This window comes from Papaver somniferum, unplaced genomic scaffold (genome assembly GCF_003573695.1).
Source record: "Papaver somniferum cultivar HN1 unplaced genomic scaffold, ASM357369v1 unplaced-scaffold_107, whole genome shotgun sequence".
Taxonomy (NCBI): domain Eukaryota; kingdom Viridiplantae; phylum Streptophyta; class Magnoliopsida; order Ranunculales; family Papaveraceae; genus Papaver; species Papaver somniferum.
Window position 1 is genome coordinate 9,846,122 of NW_020619603.1, and position 25,833 is coordinate 9,871,954.

Genomic DNA, 25,833 nt, shown 5'->3' on the forward strand with positions numbered 1-25,833 from the left:
GTAATTGAAAATAAGATAGATTTTGGAACCTGACAAAGGAGTTTATGTTAAGATAAACATAAGATTCTTTGTCCAACTCATATCACTTGGTTGAAGAAAGTTGATACCAAACAAATTTGTTGTTCCTTTACTGTTTGGAATACGACCCAAAGGAATTGGTCCAAGTACGTGACTTGTTTACAGGTCGGAGGCGTGGGAATACAGATGGAACTAGGTGAACTATAAGTCTAGTTGCTTGGTCTCAATTATACGAAGTTGGTTTATTTTGTATAGCGGCTTAATCATGAGAGTATTCAATTCTGGACAAGGTCCCGGTTTTTTTTTTTAATTTGCGGTTTTCCTCGTTAACAAAATATTGTTGTGTTTACTTTATATTTCCGCATTATAATTGTTTTACTATAATTAAAATAAATTACACAAACGTTAATTCTTATTTACTAGATAAGCAATCCTATTGTGTTTGGTTAAGTACGAACCTTTGTATCAAGTAAACATACTTCGTTGTTGTATTGTCTCGATCTCGTATCCATAGACGATCACACGAAGTGTGAACCGATTTGTTGTATTGTCTCGACTCAGTCCATAGACAATCACTTTCTGAGAAAGGACTTATAGAAAGGAAAAGTTTTAGCTTGAGGTATATTTGGGTTCCATCGCCTTTTCAATCTTGATAATCATTCGACCTTAATTGATACATAAAATAGATTTAGGATATGCATTTTAGAGAGAGAAATATCTTTTAAGAGCATCTCCAACAGAGGGTTATGATTCATTTTAGTTTTATACAGACACGTAGGATTTTAGACTCCCATTTTAACTAAAACCATCTCCAACAGCAGATCATATAAACCAGGAGTGATGTCATACTAAATAAGAAGGTCTTGAAGAAACTGTTAACTACACCTTCAGATCACTAGTGGAAAAAGGTTGTTTTAAGATAGTTAGAAAGTGTCGTATTATGGTGTTATACGACACTATGAAAGTGTTGCTGAAAGTTCCATAGATACAGTGTCTTATTCTGGAACGACACTTTCAGGTTGACTCAGTATAAATTCGATTTACGATACTTTCTGGATGTCTAGGTACGACAATTACAACTACGTCGTAGATTTAATTTTTAATATAAAAAAATACAAATCAGATGTGGTTGACTGATTGCAGTCATTTTGACTGAGCTAATTTATAATTCTGATTCGAACTAAAATAAAATCAAATTACACTAAAATCAGACCTGGATTTATAAATTCAAATAGAAGTTCATTGTTACACCAATTCCTGACTGCACCCATAACACTTCATAACTGGATTCATACTTGGATTCAAAATCACAAAAAAAAAAAAAAAAATTATTCAGTTATAATGAATCCATACATTTAAGTAGCATTTATGGATTCAGAGTTGTAGTAATTCAGATTTCCGTCGTTGGCTGGAAAAGGATGCTGATAGACACATTTATGTGTCTATTTGTTCTCAATATTTTGTATTGTTAGACTCGATTAAATACTTATTGTGTTATTTTATGTTTTTGTACATGTTTTTGGAAAAATAAGCTCTTGCGGCGAAATTGGCTCGAAAAGTGGTGTTTTACACCCCAGGATTGAGACTAAAAACACCCCAGAAATGCGCCGGAGGAACCCAGAAAAAATGCTGGAAACACCCTAGAAAAATTACTTAAGGCACCCCAAAGGACATGTGTTATTCGGACTCCAGCAACGGATAAGGGGCGACCACTAGATGAGGGGTGACCTTCTTCACAAATTCAAAAAAAATATTTTGGCGGGAAAATATTTCTTTTCACAGGCAGATTTTTTGATCGGATTTTGGAGGAATTTTTGTGCGATTCAATCGCTGAAACTTCATGGGTAGTTGTGATATGTCCTAACAAAGCTAGTATGGGTGTTTGTTTCGATCAAATTTGTCTGGATAACTTGGCTTAATTCAAACTGGGAGTTGGAGGAAAAACATGAGCTTACACGAGTTGTGGTGAATCTAAACGTGTAATGCACGTGTTTGAAAGCCTTAATCAACACTTTGGAACGTGAAAAAGATTTATAAGGAATTTAATCCAGTTGCAGATGCGTAAAAATCAAAATCATTGATAAAAAAAGAAAGAAAATATCCCGAGTAAATGAAGATTATTTGGAGTTAATGGAGGAGATCCAATGTCGCAATCACGTATAAATATGTTCACAAGGTATCATAGAAGGGGTGTCGAGAGTTTGGGGGGCTGAGGAGAGCCAGAGAAGAAGAAAAAAATCAAGTTACAGAGCTGCCATTTTTCTGCTGCTGCTGAAGAACACGAAGAACATAAGACCCACACGGAGCAGTCATATTTTGCTAAAGTTTCAGCGACTGTCGATCGACAGTCTTATTTGTTACAGTGACAGTGTTATTTGTTACTGTCGCAGGACAGTAGTATTTGCCGAGGGTCGTAGTTCTCTGGTTTGTAACAAATATAATTGTTACAAACCCGGTTTTGAATTATTTCTCCCTTTTCATCATCTGTAAACACCCTTTGAGCAATAATAATGATTTTTGAGCGTGTTTCCAACATGATGAGCGGCTAATTCTCCCACAACCAAGGCAATGAGGAAACTATTTACGCATGAATAATTAGTAACTATTTTATTTTCTCTAATATTTAATTATAATTCACTCAATCACTGCTTTTGCAGAGTTTTAAATTGTTTGCGTAATTTTCCTAATCAGTTGTGATTCAATTAGATAGGTTATGCTTTGTTTAGATAATCTATGCTTAAGGGATACAATTAGAGCTGGCAAACGGGCGGGCCGGGGCTGGCTTGTTACGGGTTACACGGGTTCGGGTTAACACGGGTCCAAGCTTGCGGGTTGATATTCTTCACGGGTCGTCATTTCATCAACTCGCACCCATAGCGGGTAAAACCTGCGGGCTTACGGGTTACCCGGCTTGTTACCATTTCCCCTCATCAGCAGCAACTTGCTATGCTAGCGCATCAACAATATCTTATAATGGTTGCTGCTGCTGTCATACAAGGAGTGGGATCCCAATTCCTCGCAACCTGGCTCCAACAGGGATCTTAGCTGGTGCTAGCCTGGTACTCCAGTATCGTCCAATTTTGGTTACCAAGTTCCCGGCATGATAGCTCTAGGAAGGTCGTAGTCTACTACAGGTTAAGTTTATAATCTGGAACTATTATTATTTAATTTTTGATTTTTCAGAACTGTTTAAGTCTTCTGAAAAACTTCAGCTTGTACCGTCTCAAGAGGATGTTGTCTTTCTACCTAACATGAAAGAACTGCGGCACAAGCTTAATTCTGGCGGTGATGATATTTATCACTCCAAATATCAGCTGCACCATCATGAGGAGAACTTTGTTTCTCTACCAAACTTAATTACCAGAAGGAGTGGCATGCATATCTAATGTGTATTTTCATTGTTTTGGTTAGTACACATGTGTACTAACTTATCTTGTTAACTTCCGTCAGTTTACTAGATTTTAGTTTTGTAGTCAAGTTTTTAGAGTATCTGGCATGCTTCATTAGAAGAACCTAGAATGCAGACCTTATATTATATTGATACACACGGGTTTACGGGTTGTACCCGCGGTTTTGCGGGCCGGGACGGGTTAGCCCGTTTTCTCACAAGCTGGCATTTCTCCAACCCTAACCCAGCTTGTTTAGATACCAGCCGAGCCGGGTGCAGGTTTTTTACGGGCCGGGCCGGATAAATCCGCGGGTTTTGGCTTGTTTGCCAGCTCTAGATACAATTGATGTTTGAGAATTTGCTTGATTATTGGTGAGTTAAAATATAAAGGACATAAAAGATAATTAGAGTTTTGGATTATTTACCATCATTAATTCATGTGTAATAGTGGAATCAGTGTCTTGGTTGTTTTCTCATACCTCTCGCCCACTTTGTTAATATTTTTGTATATAATTTTATTAAATCTTTAAATTTAATCTTCACAAGTCCGAGAGTTTGAACCTCATTACTACAACAACAATCAAAAAAACATTAATCAGATGCTACAATGAAATCCACAATGTCCAAGTTTCTTCTCCCACTATGATTTTCCTGCAATAGAAACTATCCGGTGTTAGCGAACATAGCAAGCCTATACACAAGACACCGACATTGCAGAACTTTACACAATTTACAAGAATTAAAGATTGCATACGATGCTAACACTTCTAAGTATTCAAGGGTTATCACAGATCTTCAACAGGTTCTCGGGCAGTCTTGAATCCCAATTCAACGTTCTTACAGGATTAGAGGAAATTAATTACCATCAGTTGCAAAGAGAGCAACACCCACTTCATTGTCTCACTGAAATTAGCTGCAACAAATCAAACCAAATGGTCATTTCAAGCAGATATATATAAAAGAGAACAACACCCACTTCATGAAACAATTATGAAACCAAAAACAATGTACTCACTCGAGCTCTAAGTCATCAACGACAACGAAGTATCCAACTTCACAACACCAGCCTGCACATACAAGAAAAAAAAAACAGTATATTCACTGATAGAGAATATAATAATGCAGTATGTACACAAAACAGAACATAACATTGTGGTTGCATCACTTTTTTTCTGTGCTCGCAACATATCCATGAGTGTAAGTCCTATATGACAGACATACCTTGGGTATTTAGGAACACTTGTTCGAGAAATGGAGATCAAATCTTGGATAAGATGAGTATGGAGCCACATGCTTTCCGCCATTTTACAGGAAACACCACCCGCCTCAAAAAGGGTCTTCGAACAAGTTTCCGAGCAAGTCCTACATTAAGAAAAGAAATAAATGTACCATTGATTTTGCAGTCATTGCACATTTTCACTTAATATACGTGGGAAGAGGACATTGTAGGGTGCATATACAAGCGAAGTAACGAAACCAAATTAGTGTCTAAAGGAGTTTGCATTTCTTACTATTACCTACATGCAACTGCTTCTTATCAGATGCATACCAGGGATTAGATATGGATCATCCATGTTTCCTATTGCACGTTGCTTGAACCCTTGCACCTGCAACTCGTACCATAAACATTTTACTCACGATATCCTCATAAAAAAGTGGGGCTCAAAATCTTAAGAAACTTGCAACTCTTATAGTTTAAAACAACATTTTTATACGCACTACCAGGTTCAGTCTAACTTCCTCGAATACTGAGCGGTTAGGGTGTAAATGCAAACACCAAACAGGCTGCATCATTATGATCTCAGTCATAGAATATAATATGAAAAATGAACTTTGGACTTTGGCCTCTCGAAAAAAATTGGAACAATCAGATTAAGAAATTGACATGACATTAGCATATACTGAAATTCATTTTCTCAAATTAAAAACAGTATGATATACTATCTAGTACTGGTAAAACAACAAATTCTATGACATCGGCTTATTATTGATGCTTGAGGATGTTGTTTGGTCGGTGACTTACTAGCAGTACAATTTTTATTTTAGTTAGCAACTAAGAAAAAAAAATAAAAAATAAAATCATTTATCACCCGAGGATCTTTCTTTTCTGTAGTGCACTGATAAGGGTAGAACACTTACTATAACAATCCAATACTCCAACAACATTTTGCGTTTGGAGGATGTTGTAGCATTGAGTCGATATTTCTAACGAAATGCGTCTTTGGATACACTCCAAATGCCCTTTCAGAGGTCGGCGGAGCCTTAAAAACCTGACATAGAAATGTTTAACCAAGTCAATTGTTAGTCAATCGAATCAATAGTTGATCAATGAAGTACCCACTTAGAGATTAGACCTTAGTGATCAGTAATCATTTCCGTGTGAACTATATATATATATGAATCATTAGAAAACTAATTATTAAGAAATAAAACTCATGTAAAAAAGATACTGAGAATGGAACTTTTCAATATGCAATGAAATCGCAAATTACTCTCAACCATGAATTTGTATTGCGTTGTCCCTTGCTTGCATGCTACAAAGTACCGATAATAAGATAAGACATGCGAAAGAATGTTGCATTGTGATCAAACTGCTCCTCCAGTACCGGCAAAGGTATCGAGTGCAGAATCAAGGTAGAAATTGACCCCAAGATACAAAATATAATCTATGCAGTTAAAAGACAGAAATTACAGCGGATCCATAAGAGTATCCATATAACTATCTTTTTATCCTTCCACCATTACTATGTGTTTGGTTTCACGCGTTCTTCCTTTGCTCCAAGCCTGCAAAGTAAAAATCAATAGTAGTCAGCCTTCTTCACTCTTTGAAGTTCACTAGTGTTATCGTCAGTGGGAGCAAAAAGATGAAATGTACCATGAGAGCGTTGTCCACCCTAACTACAAAATTTTTGGTTGTTGCACCACCATTGGCCTTCTTAGGAGAGTACTCTTTATATGTTTTTCATATAAGACAGTAATGGGGTCTTGGTCAGTACGAGGAGAAAGACCAAGGGTCCAATCATTACTGAATAGAGCACTGTACTTCATAACATGGCATAAGTAAGTGTTGCCCTAGGTGTGTGAATCATAATAATAATAATAATAATAATAATGGGCTATATATATATATATATATTCTTCACTAAAAATAATTATTCACAATATTTTATTAACCCCAGAAACCAAAATGTAACAAGAAACCATAGACAAAGATCAAATACCCTAACCAGATTTAGCATAACAAAAAAACACAAAACACTATAAACAGTTGTGTGGATTGCGATAAGACAAACAATTTCCTATCAATCTAAAGTATTCTTATCCATAGTCTAAGGATCTACAAAATCGAAAGAACAAACAAAGAATTGAGATAAAGCAATGGAGATAGGCACATATCATCATCCGGACCAGTTCTTCAAACTTTAAAGTTAATTAGTTTGGTTTGTAGGTTTTGTCCTCTGAAACTGTAGTGTTTTTTTTACAGAGAAACAAGATCCTATTGTATCCATAACTTCAGTACAATAGCAAGTTCCAAAACAAACTATATATGCAGCCTCTAAACTGGAAGTAACACATGATACATGGTCTAAAGCAATGATATTGAATATAACCTAACCACAATCTAAAAAAATTCCCAATTGTTCAAATAACCATTCATGATACTCAACCAAAAAATCCCTTTGTAAAATCAACATTCAAGTACCATTTACAAATACAACCCTTCTTTTCCTCACTGAATCAGTGTTACACTTTACAGTAATACACAAGATCCAACTAAGTTATCATTCACAACACCCAATTCCACAAAATCTAGATTCACATTAAAACGTGCAGTATACACACAAAAGATCCTCAAAGATATGATTCTCACCAACAAAACTTAAAAATCAATGGTATGGAGAAGAAATCTTACGATTCTTACCGGCAGTTATTAGATTCCTCATGTGAGCTCTACCTCTAGGCTGGTTTTCTAGTCTAGTTTAGCTAGAGTTTTCCCTCTAACCAAGATCCGTAAACCTTAACTGCAACAAAATCACAAACAACCAGTTATTAGATTCTCAAAAAAAAAAAACAGATTCAAAATTATATAATGGTGATAGAACTGAGAGAAGGATTGAGATTGAAACTGAGAGATGTCTGAAATCAAAACCACAAACAACCAGTTATTAATTTACCTAAACAGATGCCCTATCTGAAATTTGGGGTGTCTGAAACTAAAATCAAAACAAAAATTAGTTAGGGTTTACAATTGAATCAGAAATCTAAATAAACATTTAGGGTTTGGAAAGTTACAGAAGAAAATCAAAATAAGTAGTTTTTCAGCAGAAAATCCAACCCTATCTATCCAAATTTAAATTTCTTTTTACTTCAACATTATCAGAAGACAAAATACGAAAGAATAAATCAAATACCAAAAGATTATCCTCAGCGAAAGACAGATTCAATTACATCGAATTGAAATCAGTTCAGATTAAAGAAAGAAAATCATTTTGCAAAAAGTAGGTAAAGGTGGAGAAACGGCTAGGGTTTTTATCTCTGAAAAATCACAAGTGAAAGATTAATAGATCGTGGTTGTTTAATTATCAAGTTTAGAGTCATCAGATCACTTGACTTCAGAGAAAGAGTTGAGTGATGATGGTAAGTGGCGAGGAGGAAGTTGGACTTTTGCTTGCGGTGGTGTTTTGGTGAGAGATGAAATAATTGAAGTAAGAGATAGCTGCAGAAGCGTTGGTATGTCTGTTTTATTCATCTGAGCCGGTCATATAACCAAACTAGATCCTAACCATTGAAAATTCCACGGAAACAATATACATGTACACGTCGTTGTAAAACGTTGCCAACGACTACATACAAAGTATCGTTGTATAAGTCAACAAAAGTCCTAACACAACGACAGTTTGACTTTGGTCAAACGAGACTTTCCAGATGTGGCTATTTCTCAACAACTAGTGTGTGCCGATTCGTTATGTCTCCGATATCCTATTTTCCACTAGTGGATGCACCGTGATAGACGCATCTATGTGTCTAATTTGTCCCAATTGTTTATACTGTTAGTGCTCGATTTTGTACTTATTTGGTTATTTTATGTCTTTGTAGGTGTTTTTGGAGAAATAAGCTTTTGCGGCGAAATTGGCTAAAAAGTGGTTTTTGCGCTCGTGGGAGAAAATTACTATACGGACTCTCACTTTGGATAAGGGGTAACCTAATTACTAAGGGGCACCCCATTTCAGGGCATGTACTAAAGGGACACCGGAACTGGATAGGGGGAGGTCATCTTCAAAGTTTCAAAACTGGATTTTGGCGGAAAAAAAGGCAGCAGCGTCAACAGTTTTGGGTCAAGGATTTGAGCGACTTAGGAGACGATTCAATGGGAAAATTTGGTACTCACAGACTCTACAAGACATAAGGGACCTGTTAGAAGCGATTAGACCCATCTAATTGGGCTGGATAAGTCAGAAAATCCACACAAAGTCAAGACAGTGCACACGGTTTCTGTTTAGGGTTTGAGATTAGTTTGAGAGATTTATGGGATATCTTGCGTGGGATATACATCAAAACAGTTGGGTAAAAGTCCTAGAAGATATTTGAGACGAGAGAATAGCTAGAAACAGCCTGTAACGCAACAAGAAGAAGATTATTCTTCAAACAACCCGTAAAGAATAATGGAGATTTCCAAGGGGTTTGATCGAGTTTCAAGGGGATTTAAAGCCTATAAATAGTTGGTTTTATGTCAGAGAAGGGGGATGAAGAGTTAGGGGTCGATTTGGAGGCCAGCAGAGAGGCGCAGGAGGAGTTGCAGGAATTGTACCTGCTGCTACTGCTGCCATTAACAAAGCTCGAAGAACACGAAGAACAGAGTCTCCAGGGCAGACTTATTTTCAGCAGCATCAATAGCAGCAGCGGAGTGTCGTTCTTTTACTGCAGTTCTCTGGTATCGTTCTTCTCTGGACGCTTATAGAGGGTCGTAGTTTCACTGTTTTATATTTTTCACTCTTTTAATCATATTTTGAGCATCAAGTATGTATTTTGAGAACATGATTATTATGAGTAGCTAAACCCCAATACTGGGATGATGGAGGAAGCTGTTTTTCAGCCATGTGGTTATTTAAATAATTCTTAATTCACTTTTTGCACCGATTTTAATTGATTTATGATATCAATTAATTACTTGTGATTTTGTTTGATGGAACATGCTTAGTCCTAGGGATTCTTGATGTGCCACGCTTATAATATACAAGTAATATTTTATGGAATCTAATTTGGCAAAGATATACTTGTTTTATTTTAAGCTATAATCGCCTAGGATTATTTTCTGAGCCACTTGAATATGAAACACATTGGAATCCTGAGTCCTGGTTCCTCTTGATCTTGTGACATATATTCTGTATATATCTTAATTTTTAAATCTTTGCAAGTCCGAGCAACGAATCCTTATTTACCGCAATCGAATTACTACAACACACCGCCACGTCATGTTTTCTTTAACTATTGGAGATAGTTTTTTAGAACATCTCCAAGAGAGGGTGGATATATTTTTTTAGTGACACATAGGATTTTAGACCCCCGTTTGACATAAATCCATCTCCAACAGTAGGGTCCTACAAGTTAGGGGGGACCAATTACTAATTATGAAGGTGTTGAAGAAAGTGTTATCTACACCTCCAGTTGCACCTAAACGTCGTGTTTTTAACCAATTTTCTTTTAATTCTAAGGGTCAAACTTCTCATTGTTGGAGATGATTTTTTAGATATGAGGTCCTATATTTACTCTATGTGTAGACCCCATAAATAAAAAGACTAAATAAAAAATCCACGTAGGATTTTTTACACCTCCTGTTGGAGATGCTCTTATGAATAAGGTCATAAATTTGCTCTTTGGATAGACCACATAAATAGAATGACTAAATAATAAATCCATCTAGGATTTTTTGCACCTTCTGTTGGAGATGCTCTATGAAAATCTAACAGAATTTTTGCTAAGTTACAAATGAGGGAAAAACTTTAATTAGGAAATAGAAAATCTGAGTAATATATGAAAAGATACAGAATGTACACTCAAGGGTGCACAAAGTCACACTCTGTTTGTAGGTTTTCTGAAATTTTATGTTGGAATTTAATATTCATTCCGATCCAACGCATAACACTCTTTAAAGACGCTCTAGATCATATTGTTTGTAAGGACCCTCAAGTTCGTCAACGCTATTAGACCAGTCAAGAGACGTATTAGTCAATAATATTTCGATTAGTTTAAAACGAACGATAATAAATAGAAACTAATCTAACAACGATATAGATACGAAACAAGTACCGTTGGATAGGTCTGGAAAAGTTACGCAGAATAGACGACTCAAACGTGTCGGTCGGATACTGGAAGAAGAAGAATTCGTCGGATTAGTGAGAATGGTTTTAAATTATTCTTTTAACATTCTAACCGACCTGTTTTCCCTTATCGTTTGGGGGAGTTCCTTTATAATTTGTCTTAGCCTTATCCTCAGACCGAGAGGATTAACTCGTTCTCATTTCTCTCCTTCTTCATTATTCTTTCTTCTTCTTCCCCTCTCTTGTTCTGCAACTGCCGTAATTCTGAGAGCGTGAGATCGAGAAAAAAACAGAGATGGTAACATGATTAAGGGATTAGTTTGACGTGTAACTGGTGTAGGAATGAATCAAGAGGAGAGAAGGAATTTCTGTGTTGCTGATACGGAATGAGAAATCGAATTTAGATTTTATAGGTGAGTTGATGGGTTAATCGAGCTGTGGACAGATGAAGAACACGAGGGTTGTGGATGAATTATTGTATTGAAGTTGTTCTGACGATCAATTGAAGTGTTAGGGTTTCTGAAAGAAATTCAAAGAAGAATTTGAAGATGAAATTGAAGGTTTAAAGGGAAGATTTGAGATGGGTTTTGATCAGGTATGAAGTAAAATTGATTGTATGAGTTTAATTTTGATTTCAAAATAAATTAGGGTTTCAGTTCTTCCCTAAAATTAGCAAATTAGGGTTCTGTTCTTCAGATTTGATATATGTCGAATTGATTGGTATTTGAGTTGTTAATAGTTAAATAATGACGGGGTTGCTGTTCAATTGAAGTTATGGATTTATTTTGAAGAATAAGGATTCAATTGTAAGGCTCTGACAAGAAGCAGAATTCTGAGGTTTGGCCAAGTTGTTGGTGTTGGAGTTGAATTAGTGGAGAATTGGATAAGAATTGAGGTGGATATATTAGATATGAGATAAAACTGTGATTGAAGTTTGGTTTTGTGTTTGAGTTACAAAGCAGAGGTTTGTGTTTAGATGATACAAGAATTACTCCTGGTATTGGATACATGTGAATTACAGGGAAGAGGAGTAAATGGATGTTAATGTGGATTCTTGAATGGATTGAAGTTATTAGAGAAGTAGTAAAGTTTGTACTTGTTGCATGTGATGTGAAGGTTTTGAATTGCAACTGGTGATGGTGCTGTTGTGTTGTTTGTTGGAGTTGAGCTGAAGTTTGAAGTGATTAAGCTAAGATGTATGAACTGGTATAAGGGGATTGAAATGATATGTTGAAGTTGTTGTTATGCATGTTGATGATGCAGTTCTTAAGAGTGGAGATAATAGTTGAGATGAAATAAATGTATGTGGATTGGTAGTTTCTTGAGTTGCATTTGAAGGGAAACGGGGATGCTATTAGGAGCTGACTGTGTTGTTGGGTTGAAGATGTAGTATTAGTCTCAGTTAAGAGGAATCGAATTACAGGTGAAGTCCGGGGGTGCTGTGTGGAGTTGCAGTTGATATTTGTGATTGAATTAGTGATCACGGTACATGGAGGAGGCCTGGGATGTAGTTGAATAGGTGAAGCGATAACTGGTGGTGTTTTAGGGGACAGATGGTGAAATTGCAGTTAGGTTTAGATGAATGGAATGAACTGGATTTGAGAAGTAATTGATGTTGTTTAGAGATGGTAATGCCAAGATTAGGTTATGTGAAGTTGAGTTGGTAGTTGTAGAAAGAGAGAAAGCTTGGAACTGCAGTTTGCAGGTAAATGAATAGATTTGAGTTGAACTGAGACTAGTATTGAAGTTGCGTAAGAGTCTTTGGCCTGTGTTGTGGCTCAGGCCAGTATCCTTTGTGTCAGTTAGATGTCTGACCGATTCGACTCACTGAGTTGACTCGTGTGACCTTTTACCAGGACATTGACTTTGACCTGGAGTTAGACGTTGACCGTAACTTTGACCGTTAGTTGACTCAGATGGACCAGACCTTTTGTTAATGGGCCGGGCCAGAGTATGCCCGTGTGTATTTATTAATTAGATGGGCTTGGGCTTAGGATTAGTATTTATTAATTAGATGAATTGGACCCCTTATGGTCCGATTTAGCCCTTGATTCTTTCTACAAAGTTGTAGATATTCAATAGACTATAGAACCAACCCAATTAAATTAGTAACTCTTAGATATGCTTAAGATAGAATTGTATGATGTGAAAACTACAGAGAGACCCATTCTACAGATTTTCTACACCGTGAAATCCACAAGCAGAAAAATTCACGCGCGCATCCAATTTTCGTGAGAAAATTTCTCCCAAACCCACAATTTATAAAATTTGGTTTCTTCGTATCTTATCTTCTTCTTCTTCACGGGAATTTCTTCTTCAATTATTTTTCTTTTCTTCCTCCCAACTGTGACTTATGATCAATAATATTGATGGACAATATAATCACATGAAGATTGGAAACAATAGATGAATGAAATCGAAAATTAGGGTTTGAGGTGATGTTATGAGATGAATCGAGATCTTGATGTTTGTTATTTCCGAAAGATGTATGAATGGGTTTTTTTTTTATGATTGAGAAGATGGATCTGAGATGTGTTCTGAGATGGAGATTGGGTTTTGTAATTGTTTCAATCAAGTAGAACAGGAAGAAAAGTTAATTAGAGATTTAGAAAATACAGGGAATAATAATAAAGCTTATTTGAGCTTGGATGATGAACAACGACGAAGAAGAAGAAGAAGAAGAAGAAGAAGTTGTTATGAGTGCATAACATGTCATGCAGTCAAAAAATGGATGCATAACACATTATCCGGCATCTTTGTTATTTTGTGTGAAATTGAAAATTGATGCATAATGCATCATGCAGTAGAGAAAATGGATGCATAATGCATTATGCATCGAGAAAATTGTTGCGTAATCTTTTATGCATCGAGAAAATGGATGCATAATGCATTATGCATCGAGAAAATTGTTGCGTAATCTTTTATGCATCGAGAAAATGGATGCATAACCTGATATGCATCTTTAAATATGGCTGCATAACCAATTATGCATCAATTTTTTATGTACGGACTAAAATCAACCAAAACAATGGCTACATAACTCGTTATAGATGCATAACTTTGTTATGCAGTCGAGAAAATGATTGCAGAATTCGTTATGCGTCTGCATAATGTGTTATGCATCTGTTTTGGAGGCTGCATAATGAATATGTAGTCAGTTTTCGAAACTTTTCCCTAAAATGATGATCACCTCCGACTTTTTCGTGAAAAACAAAAATTTGATATTGTTGTTTGTACTCGTTGTGTAGCTCTCTTAAAAAGATTTCCAACGATATAAAATTTGTAAAATTCCAAGGCGCGAATTTTTAGATATGTTATATCCAAGTTGTGTTGCCAATTATACCCCTGAAAAATTAGGCTGCATAACGAGTTATACCTGAAAAAACAGTATGCATAACGAGTTATGTATTGATTCTTAATAATTTCGGATAATTTTGGTTGTCACGGTATCTAAAATTAATTGTGGGCCTGACAATAAGAATATTATTTTTTTTGGGCCTGCGCCTAATTTTCCCTCGTATGATTCTTGTGTGAGCCATTTTGGCTAGATTCTTAGAGTTCTTGTATGATTAACAGTTAGTCTATATTAACAACGATCGATTCAAAGGACGAACCAGTGGATCGTGGATCTCGAGGTAGGCGTGGCTTGTCATCAAAAGAGGTGGGAATACTTAACTCTTTTGTGATCATTATTGTTTTCTTTTACAAAAGTTTATGTGTATCAACTCATGCTTTGTCTGTCATGCATCTCATGCTTTGTTTTAAATTACGTTATGATATTTCTGTTGATTCTGTTAATCTTTCCATGGATTGGAAAGGAATTGTAGTGTTTTGTTTGTCATATGAATTGTTATGGGAAATGAGAATTTCCACATGTGGTATATATGATACGCTCCTTCACATTTATATCTACATGAATTCAGCTTTTATGCTTAGAGTAGGTCACCATGGTCTTGGTGATATCAATAGCTATTAGGTGTGGATTGCCGGTATTTAGGGATTCACAACCATATTATACATTGTTTGACGAAGGAGTTTGTCCTTATACATGTTTGTTATTTTAGTGACTAGGTCACTATTGTTGTTTCAGAAAACATGTATTGTTTTCTAAATCTTGCTTATGATTACTTAAAAGTTAAATGTTATTCCTACTGGGGATGGTTGTGCTCACCCATTCCCACTTTCAGTTTCAGAGACACATCAGAGTTGCGCAGCGAAAGCTTCAAGTGTTGATTTTATTAGTTGATTAACTTCTGCTATGTTTGTTATCTTGTAAATTCTATCTGTAAACCATATGACTATTATTTATGTATCATTTGAGAGAAGCGTTAATATATATATATATATATATATATATATATATATATATATATATATATATATATATATATATTTCAGAGCGGGGCTAGTTTTGGGTTAAGATTTATAGCAGATTTCTTAATTGATTGTTTAAGTAAATGATTCAGATTCTTAGTGCCTCCTTGATTAGTTAACCTCTTGGATTAGTCAGCTGCTAACTTAGAGGGCGCTACATTGTTGATGCTTATTTTTATTTAGTTTCCTCTAATATCTCAAAATATGCATGATTGCTATTGCACATAACTGATGTAAAAAGGCTAATTTCTTAATGCTAGAGTTTGAGCTAGCATCCCTACTTATGGGCAGTGAAAATACAATACAATTGGAATGAACAACTTCAACAACTGTAATATTAAATGAAGCACTACACTTTGATGACTACTAATAGATGAGTATAATCTCCCAACTGCACGACGGAAAATATACTTTATTTCATTTCAGTTTTACCATGTCAATGATTGGCTAAAACCCTTTTAACAATTACCTAATCTAAGGAAAATATCTTTAACACAGTATATAATTCTACGTACTAGCCGTTGCATAGATCCTTAATCTGAAATTTTAAAAAAATGAGTTCTTTTAATCTAAAAGTTCCTGAATCAAGATGTACGAGGGGTTACTCCAAATTCTCAGACCCATTCGTTCTTAGTTTCCACCGATGTCACACATTCCCTGTCCTATTATTTCAAATTCAAAAATCTCCATCGATGTGTATATGAATGAACGACATGTAAGAGAACATAGAAAAGGAAGAAACTTTGGAACTCCTTTTCAACAACTTAAATAGTTTCAAGCAAATTGAATGATCAAATTTGAAAGTGAGTTAAGTGGAGGTGATTCCCTGGCACAATGGTTGTTTTCATTTGGCTCTTACAAATTGACACCAAGAAATGTAGAAATTGACGTTTAATCCCATTTTTGCTGGGCTTTGGACGTTCTAGTCCACCCATCTCAGGCCTAGTACTGATCAGTCCAAATAATCTCCGTGTTTACAGTTTGGTCCAAATTTCAAACGAGTTAATCCAAAATCTCACCGATCCAGAAACTTCGACCTTTTCATATTGCCCTAAATGTCCCCCGATCAAGAGAGAGCCCAAATTCCGAGACTTTTGACAAGAGAGAAGCGATATTTTGGGTTTTAATAGAGATCTCTCGTTCCAGGTTAGGATTTTGATTTTTGATTAATGTTATTTCAGTGATTTCTTCCTTCTCTTGTTCAATTTTCTTTTATAGTCTGAGGTCTACTTTTTCATTCTTTCTCCATTTCTCGTTTATTTCACCAAATCAAATTTCTCTTCGTTTATCATTCAGTTCTTTTCGTTGCTGTTACAATGAACGCTCTAGATCAACCTATGAAAGAAGATCTCAAAACAAACAGATCTAGTAAAATTCCATCTAAATCTTATTTAGATTCATAGATTCTAAATCAGTAGCTTGTTTTTAACATTTCCTAATTTTTGTTGAGAATTCGCTGATTTTGATTGTTAATTGTTTACAACTCATGCATTGCGATTTAATCTTCTTATATACAGATTTGAAAAAGAGTGATCGTGAGACAAGAAGCCAGGGGTTAACAATCACATATCCGTGTACTAGGATTTGAGGTTGACGATATGCCGAAGTTTTCAGATTTAAGGTGATTTTAGATTTTTGAAATTTTAAATTAGATGATGTTTCTAATATGATTTTTATTCAGTTTCAAACACAGTATTATCATATATTCATATTTAGTTTTGATTTCATATTCAAATTTTGTAACAAGGCAGCAGGAGTTCTCCTTAGAGCCACTCACTCTTCTTCTCTATTCAAGTAGATTTGTGGTCTGTTGGCTGTATTTTTGGTAATCATTTTTTTTCCTCCTCCAACATATCTTGCATTGAGGACTTTGTGGGAAACTGCATATGCACTTAATATAATCTAATGGACTTCATTTAGGTATTGGTTCTACTTCTGTTGCATGTTGAGGTTTAGCTGATTTCTTATGCACAATTTATAGTTAGTTAATGCATACTAAATCACAATATTATAAGAAGCTTGTTTGAAAGATTAGATACGTATAGGATGACAACCCACAAAAAGAGTCTTAGCATGGAACCACACAACGAGCAGTCCTTTATAACTTGTCTTTTGGCTAGGAAGTATAAAAAGAAAAAAGGGGAAGAAGGTTAGTATATGAATAGATGTCTGAATTTAATTTGCTAAAAAATGATTTTTCTTCATCCAAGTTCATTGCAACACCTAAACTTGTAAAAAAACAGTTTTCTAGAATCTTCTCGAGGTATATAGACTATAGTCTTATATTAGGATATCACTGGATATTAGGATGAGATTGTTTGCCAGAATCCTTCTTTAGATGCTCCTGCTGGGAAAAATCATTAGGAAACACCTCTTTAAATTTGAGAATGACTGGAAATTTTTGAAGGTTTAAACAAAAATGATATGGTCTCTAGATAACCCATTTAATGAGCGTCTTGTTTCTGTTTTCGAAACAACAATTAAAGGGGTCGTTTACTTTTCAATGGCACATTTGTCATTTTGGATATCACAGACTACTTAATGTATCAAAACTCGTATTGGTTATTTCATGCCTTAATTTTGCGGTGAGAACAATCTACTAATCTAGTGACTGTAACTATTATAATTTATAAGAACTAAATCCCCTAACTATCTTTTAGTAAAATTTTTAGAAGATGATCTTATCGTTATTGTTCTGAATTTGGTAGTTACATTGAAATTTTACTTATTTTTGTTCACATTCAGGTGACTGATACAAAGAGTGTTGATAGAAATACACATGGGTTCACTAATGATGGGATCCCTGAAGTGCATGCGGAGCTAGTATGGGGCTTTTCCTTGCAAATGGTTACTGCAAATCGGTGAGTGGGTCAGATGCACAGTTAGTCAAAACTTTAAAATACCCATTTTTACGTCGAACATATGTCTTAAGCTAAAAATTAGTAGTTTTTTTTTTTTGCTAATGTGAAAATAGTTATACACATTATTTATTTACTTTTGGGTCAGATCTTGGAAAAGCACCACTCTGCTACAAAAACTTCTAAACTGTTAGGCAACATGAGCTTGCAGTTTCTACACGATAGGTGTATTTACTTGTACACCAGTTATAAACGGTGCACATAAAAGTGCACTGTGTTTTTTGTGCTTGTTATACGAGGTGTATATGCTTGTACACCAGTTATAGTTTAAGTTACAATGAATTACCATAATATTTGAGTATTTGTGGGTTTTGTTATCAATCAGATAGTAGCTATAGTTTGTGGAAATGAGTATTTCAATATAAATGATGAATTTTTGTAAGTGTGTACATAGTTGTACATCATTGTGCTCTCTCGTGATTTTATGGGTTTTTTTTTTTGTATGTATGTAATATGTTGGATTTGTTGGGGTTTTGTATGTGCATACATATTTGTACACCATTGTACAATGTCAATAATATGTATGAATTGTTTTGTGGACATGGATATTTGCGTTTTTAGATTTATTATAGGTGTGTACATAGTTGCACACCATTGTGCTATCTCAATAATATATGTGTATTGTTTGGGTATATAGATGCTGAAGTTTTGTAGGTCTGTTTATAGATGTACGCCATTATCTTCTCTCATGAAATTATGGCATTTTTTGTGGGTATATGTGTTGGATTTGTTGGATTATTGTAGGTGTATACACCATTGCACAGTCTCAATGATATATGGTCTGTTTTGGGTATGGAAGCTAGATTTTTGTAGGTGTTTACATCATTGTACTCTCTCAAAAATATAAAAAAACTAATTTTTGATGAGACCCCAAGTTGTTTTTGGATATCATGGGATGATTTTAATAACATTCTTGCGTGTTTAGGTACTTTTCGAGGGAGCTTAAGAAAGTGAAGAAGAACAATGCACAAGTTTTAGATCTTAATAAGGTATCAAAATCCTTCTTACTTAATGATTTAACTGATTTGTGTCTATCTTTCATTTTACTTTTTTGTTATGACTATTATGGTTCTTCTTGTGAATATATTGGATTTTTTATGATTATTACTTGTTTTACAACGGTGTACATATTGGTACACCTGTAGGAAGTAATTCCCATGAAAAATAGGTTCGTGTGTGGTTGTGAATGGTCATCTTTATGCATGTTTTGAAGCGGTGTACATATTGGTGCACCTCTGTCATTCCCATGTAAAAGTAGGTTTGTGCGTGGTTATGAATGATCGTTTTTCTACATGTTTTACAGGGGTGTACACATTGCTGCACCTATATAATTCTCATGAAAAAGTGTGCCCAAGTGTGAATATGAATAATCGATTTTATGCATGTCTTGCAGGGGTGTACACATTGGTGCACCAGTGTATTTTCAATGAAAAAGTAGGTTCGTTTGTGGCTATGAAGGATTGGTTTTAGGAATGTTTCATATGGATTAATATATTGATGCACCAATATACTTCTAATGAAAAAGTAGGTCTAGGTGTGAGTATGATTGATCTGTTATACATGTTCATAATCTCCTTTTCAATAAAGTGCAATGAATCACTGTATTGGAATATTTCGAAGCCATATTAAATTTGTGTAGTAATGCCCACATGGATTGTGTCTCTGACCTTAAACTAACTTTTTATTTTCAATTGAAGGGAATTGTAAACGTTGTGATGGAATATCTGTTTTGAAGGTGCAGAAATGCTCCATGACAGGAGTAAACCCAAATACGAAGCAGTAAGCATTCGCTAACTAATATCTGTTCTCTTTGTCAGTGATCTAGATCCCTAGATTCCTAGGAAGGAAGCACTCACTTGGTGTCTGAGACACATTACACTAATTAGCTTTACACCCTTACATAATCCCTACTAACAGTCTCTTTTAGATTACCAATTAACCCCTATAGGTTCAGGAAACAAATACGCGTATGTGAACCCAAGTTAAAAGTTGTCATGACTACCCAAAAGAAAAGTCATGCCAACATTTGGCTATTCACCTGCACAAATATGTTTTGCTGATTTGTAGCTCGTTTTTTTGCTTTGTTTTCTTATGTGGATGTTGGTGAAAGGATAATCACTATCTCTTCAAACTGCGATTTTTTATGTTCATTGTTTTGTCCTCGATGCAGTCCGACTATTATGGATGTTATCCAACTGGAGCTTGGGATGGTTGAAATTTTTCTTAGTCTGCGCGAACTAGGGTGGCAGTCTGGCTATCATGGATTTTGGACTTTTTTTGGATCTTTGCAGCGGTGTACATAATTGTACACACAAATGTAAATTAAAAAATTTTAAAAATGAAAATTTATAGTCATATGGGTACTCTTTTTGTAGCTCTCGGAAAATGCTTTCCATATATATAAAGTTTGTCAATTTTGGTCGAGCGGTTTAAAAGATAAATTGTTTTTAATTATTTTTTATATTATTTAAAATTGTTGACGTGTCACGTCCACGTTGAATGTGTCAGTTACAAAACAGTTTCCACTCGCTGCACGTGTGCTTTATGAAACACGTGTGGAGGTCAGCAGCGTCTTTATACATTTTCTGGACTAATCTGTTCCTAGTTAGAACGGGGTGGACTAATCTGCTTTTTTTTTAGGGGGTTTTGGACTGAACCGTTTTTTCCCCCAAGAAATTGGCCCTTGCTTGGAAGGGAAGGGATCCGCTGACAAAATGTTTTGACAAATCCTTTTGACAAAACATCTCACACGTAGGATCTAATAAATCTAACGGTTGTCATTTTGACCATATTTTAGGTTTAGTCTGTGTTTGGTCGTCACACTAGTTTGGGGAGATAAGTTAAAATTTAATGGATATGTTGCCTTCTCCTGCATCATCTCTGGTCTCGATCAAATTTTTTTTCCCATCTAACATGTTAGGTGAAATTAGTAGTAAGATTAATTGTCTAACGAGACTTTAGTTGCTCCTATTTGTAGTCTTTATAAGTCTGTAGAAACCCTAATTAGTTGATAGTTCGCGTTGGCATTGACATTGAACACGAGGAAAATCAAAACTCGAGAACCCAACGTAAACGATCCTTATAAGAGATGCCCAATTCCTTGATTATTGTATTTTCTTTTATTATGGATCGTACTTGGTCGTATATTCAAGGTGAAACAAAACTTGATCAGAACCATTATTTAATTGGAAGAAAATTTGGATCAAAAAGATGAAATTGAGAATGGAATAGAAACGGTATTTTGGTGAAGGGGGCAATTTATGATCCATCAAGCAGTTAACAGTATCCATATTTTTTTGAATTATTAAAGTATGACAATATCAAAACTAGTCATAAAAATCCAAGGTGACCAAACTTATGGTACAAAAACCCCATTCAAATGCAGGGATCCATTAAAACTCCATCGTAAACAAAATTGATATAAAAAACCCTAATTTTTAAAAATTGATACAAAAACTCCAAATTTAAATGTTGGCTTCATCAATTTTTTTAATTTGGTTTCATCATAAAATTTGATGAAGCCAACATTTAAATTTGGGGTTTTTATGTTAATTTTGTTTTGATGGGGTTTTTGTGTTACTTTTGTTTTGATGGGTTTTTTGTGGAAGGATGATGATCTGTATAATTTGGGGTTATAAAATAGTGGAAGAACATGTTAATTTTCCGGTATTATCTTTCTCCAAATTCTGACATGACTATTCGTAATAGAGCCAAACACACACTAAAATAAAAATGCTAACAGGTCATTAAAGACAGTGACCGTTAGATATACAAGATCTTAAGGTTGTTATGTTTTGTCAAAACATTTTGTTCAGCGATCCCCTCTCTGCTTGGAATCATCAGTTTCCTTCGAATGCAACTTATCCTTATTGGGCCTTATCGCATCTTATTCCTTAAACTTATTGGGCTTTTGAAATCCGACACTATTTACTCAGTACTTAGTTCTTCCTACCAAACTGATATTGCTGTTATATTCTTAGAACGATTTTTTAGGGACCATGGTTTTTTTTGGGACCATGGTCTTATTAGGCCACCTTCCCTATAGTTATAAGGGGTGTCCTAGAACATTGAAATGACTAACCTATCCTTAACCTAATTTAATTTAAAACCAACACAATAACCAACTCTCTCTCTATATATATATAACCACCACCTCCTCTCACCACCACCTCCCACCACCGCCGATTACCACCACCACCACCACCACCCACCACCGACGATTACCACCACCACCACCACCAACCACCGATTACCACCACCGCCCACCACCGCCGATTACCACCACCACCACCACCAGCCACCACCGACGATTACCACCACCACCACCACCAACCACCGATTACCACCACCGCCCACCACCGCCGATTACCACCACCACCACCTCCAATTATCACCACCAACAACCACCGATTACCACCACCACCTCCAATTACCACCACCACCACTATATATGTAGCTTAATTTAAAACATTAACAAAGATATTCTCACAAACCCATTGCTTGTCATTCGTTTTTGGTTGAATAAATGAGAACTAATCATCAAAATGAGTTGAAAATGGAAGTTGCAGAGAGGTTTAATGGAGTTTTTTTCAGTAAAAAGTTCGGTTATCACAAATTATTTTTTTCTTAACCGAACTCAAAGTTCGGTTGATTCGCAAAAAAATACTTTTAACCGAACTCCTTGTATTAGAACAATACAAGTCCATAAGTTCGGTTCGTTCGCAAAATTATTAAGTTTTCTTTGTAACCGAACTCTACCAATAAGCCCAGTTCGGTTGATTCGCAAAATATGTTGAAGTTTGCGAACCAACCGAACTTCTAACACTAGGTTACTTTTAACCTGAAGTTCGGTTGGGAACTTGGTTGCGTTGAAGTTTGCGAACTAACCGAACACACAAGATGTACTCAAATAAATTGTCAAGTTCAAAGTTCGGTTACCTACCATTTTATCCTAGGTAATCGAACATTGCACTGTAGATCAAAACCTCCATTAATGAGCGAGTTCGGTAACCTGCGTGTTTGGAAAACGTAACCGAACTACACTTTCAGGTGTGTTCGGTCACATGTTCTTGACATATGGTAACCGAACTACACTTTCAGATGTATTCGGTTACATGTTGTTGACATATGGTTAACCGAACTGGCCCAAATTTACATAAAAAATTTCATTTTTTTGAAAGTTTGGAGCAATTCAACCAACATTATCTAAGTTTGAAGCATACATGGGTACCCAAATACCCTTCCTCCGGTTGTGGTTGGTAAAATCCATCGTTTTTATGTTTTCCTTCTTCATCTTCTCTAACTTTACTCTCTCACTAATTCTACTTCTTTAAAAAAAAAACTCATCTGATTTTTTAATCTCACTAATTATCTTTAACTTAATCATCTCACTAATCATTACACTAACTATTATTAACACTAGCTAATCATCACCCAAATTAATCAGGAGGGTAATTTAGGTATTAATATAAATATCTAGATAAGGGATGACCTAGATTTACTTCTAATGTCTTTACCCAAAATAAAACCATGGTCCCCCAATAAAAACCATGGTCCCCAAAAAATCGTTCTATTCTTAACACCATTTTGATGCATGATACTGGTTGGTTTTCTCTGATAATTCATTTCTGATCTAGGATTTTACAGTGCATACTGTGATATTCATATAAGTGTTGATCCTCAAATGATGTAATATAAAACCTTCAGATCACATTAATGTTATCAATTTTATTATGCTTGCATCTAAAATCGGGTTACAAGGTTGAAAAATGAAATTGCCAAGTCTTGGAAATGTGCTTTAACTTGCTTGATGCTGTTAAAATATCAAATTACATGGTAATTCCAGAAGAATTTTTATTATAAATTCTTTCGCATTCTTAAAAACAAGCTATTAGATTATTTTTAGAAGGAATATTTCCAAATTTTCGAAGAAATAAATAAATCAATCATCATGGATGGTTTATTTTTGATTTTCTCCGATATCTCAGACTGTCTTCACTTTATTTATTGCAAACTCAAAGCTCTCTATCAATGTTAGAGAGACATGATAGTAAAATTGCTATATCTATTATGTATAAAGCAACCCAGCTTAAATAAGTACTTTAAGAGAACTGATCACACATATGAGAACACTATTTGAAAGTCATAATCCTAGCACCTTAGGGCTTTTCCAATGGAATGTATATGAAGATAAATTTCTAAATCCACATACATTCATTTTGCCTAAAAATCTTCTCCAACCCCAACTTCCTAAATCAATGTTAAGTAACATGGCTAAATTTTTGTTAGACATGTCAAATGTTTAAAACTAGATATTCACCTTAACAATGTCAAACTATCTTAGTAAGCTATTGCTCAATTAAAATTAATTTCAATATAATAAATAACCATTTCTAGCTCTAATAAACCTGAAAATTACTAAAAATAACATTCACATTTAATCCATAAAAAACCACAAACAACACCATTGGGGATAAACAATTTTTCCCTCGGAAACTTTCGCACCAGCTGCAAAGCTCATTACTGTTCGACTTCTGCTCGTTACTGTTCGTCTTCTTGTGTCCTTTAAACAAATGACTGTATGTATGGCCTTAAACAAGCTTCTCGACCGTGGTTTTCCAAATTCTTTAAAACCTTATACATGAGGGTTTCACTCAATCAATTGCTAATTACAATCTTTTTACGTATAAAAAGGGTTCAATTTCTCTTTTTCTACTCGTGAATGTGGATGATATAATCATTTCTGGAAATAATGAAACATCAATTTCCAAACTTAAATATTTTTTTTGGAAAAATCGTATTCGATTAAAGATCTCGGTAAACTTCAATATTTCCTTGGAATTGAAGTATGTTTTTCAGTTCAAGGTATATTTTTATGTGAACGAAAGTAAATTATTGATATCTTAGAAGATGCAATGCGCACATTTATGATTTCCCAATGGAACTACAACTTCAACCAAAATATGATGATGGTCAACCTATGCCCAATCCAACGCTCACTAGTCCATAAAAAGTTATTAATCATGTTTTTAAATGACACATAAACTTTGTGATTGAGATTTTACGAACAAATTACAGAAGTGATTGGGCCCACCGTTTAGCGTTAAAAGGAAAAATGTCATTCCTAGACGTGATAATTTATTAGTGATTTAAGGATGAATCCATTAAATTACAGAAGAATAAGTCATTATTTTAGGTTTTCATACGCCCACCACCAGTTTTGTATTGTGCGCCCAGAAATGGCTAGCCACATTTATTTAAGTCTGAAATGGTTAGTCACCCGCTAAATTGCCGTTAAGTTTTTCACCTAGTGCTGCCTATAATGGTCCTATTCTCACAACCTATCCCATCCCACCTCGTCCTTGTCACCTTTCCCAATAATCACTATGTGGGAATTAGACTCTACCAATCTGGATCGGTTCGGACCCAAGCATGAAATCTCACACTCGCCTCAACAATTTCTTTGTCCCAAGTTCCCGACCCTGCCGGATTCCGACTTCAACCCTGCTCAAAGAACTTCAGTAGCACCATACAATCCCAACCGTTCCAACGAAGTTGCTAACTAGAGGTGTACATTATATCTGCTTGTGATCTGTTCGATGAAATTCCTGACAGAGATTTCCCTAGTTATTTTTCTTGGTTTCTCCTCGCTGCTTAAGCATATATTGGTTTCAATTGAGGTAAAAGCAAGAACAGAGTTGTGACTTGTGTCATAATTTTTGTCTGGAAAAATTCATTATGCCATATATGTGTTTCAGTTGAATTCATTATTGATTTTATACCAGTTATGTGCACTGATGTGTTGTTTTCTTTGGAC

At 35.2% G+C, this 25,833-nt stretch overlaps 1 long non-coding RNA gene across 7 annotated transcripts; it reads right to left on the bottom strand.

The window, feature by feature from the left end:
- Positions 1–3,863: 3,863 nt before the first annotated feature.
- LOC113327771 lies at positions 3,864–8,102 on the bottom strand. Of its 7 annotated transcripts, XR_003349205.1 has the most exons (11): positions 7,819–8,102; positions 7,582–7,620; positions 7,329–7,428; positions 6,282–6,355; positions 6,099–6,190; positions 5,546–5,676; positions 4,924–5,013; positions 4,628–4,768; positions 4,422–4,473; positions 4,270–4,319; positions 3,897–4,057 (listed from the first exon to the last, which is right to left on the bottom strand). It is a non-coding gene; the product is annotated as an uncharacterized LOC113327771 (long non-coding RNA). The 7 variants fall into 7 exon arrangements; XR_003349202.1 differs by lacking the exon at positions 6,282–6,355 and having other exon boundaries at positions 3,864–4,057; positions 4,161–4,319; XR_003349207.1 differs by lacking the exon at positions 6,282–6,355 and having other exon boundaries at positions 7,582–7,614.
- Positions 8,103–25,833: the final 17,731 nt, after the last annotated feature.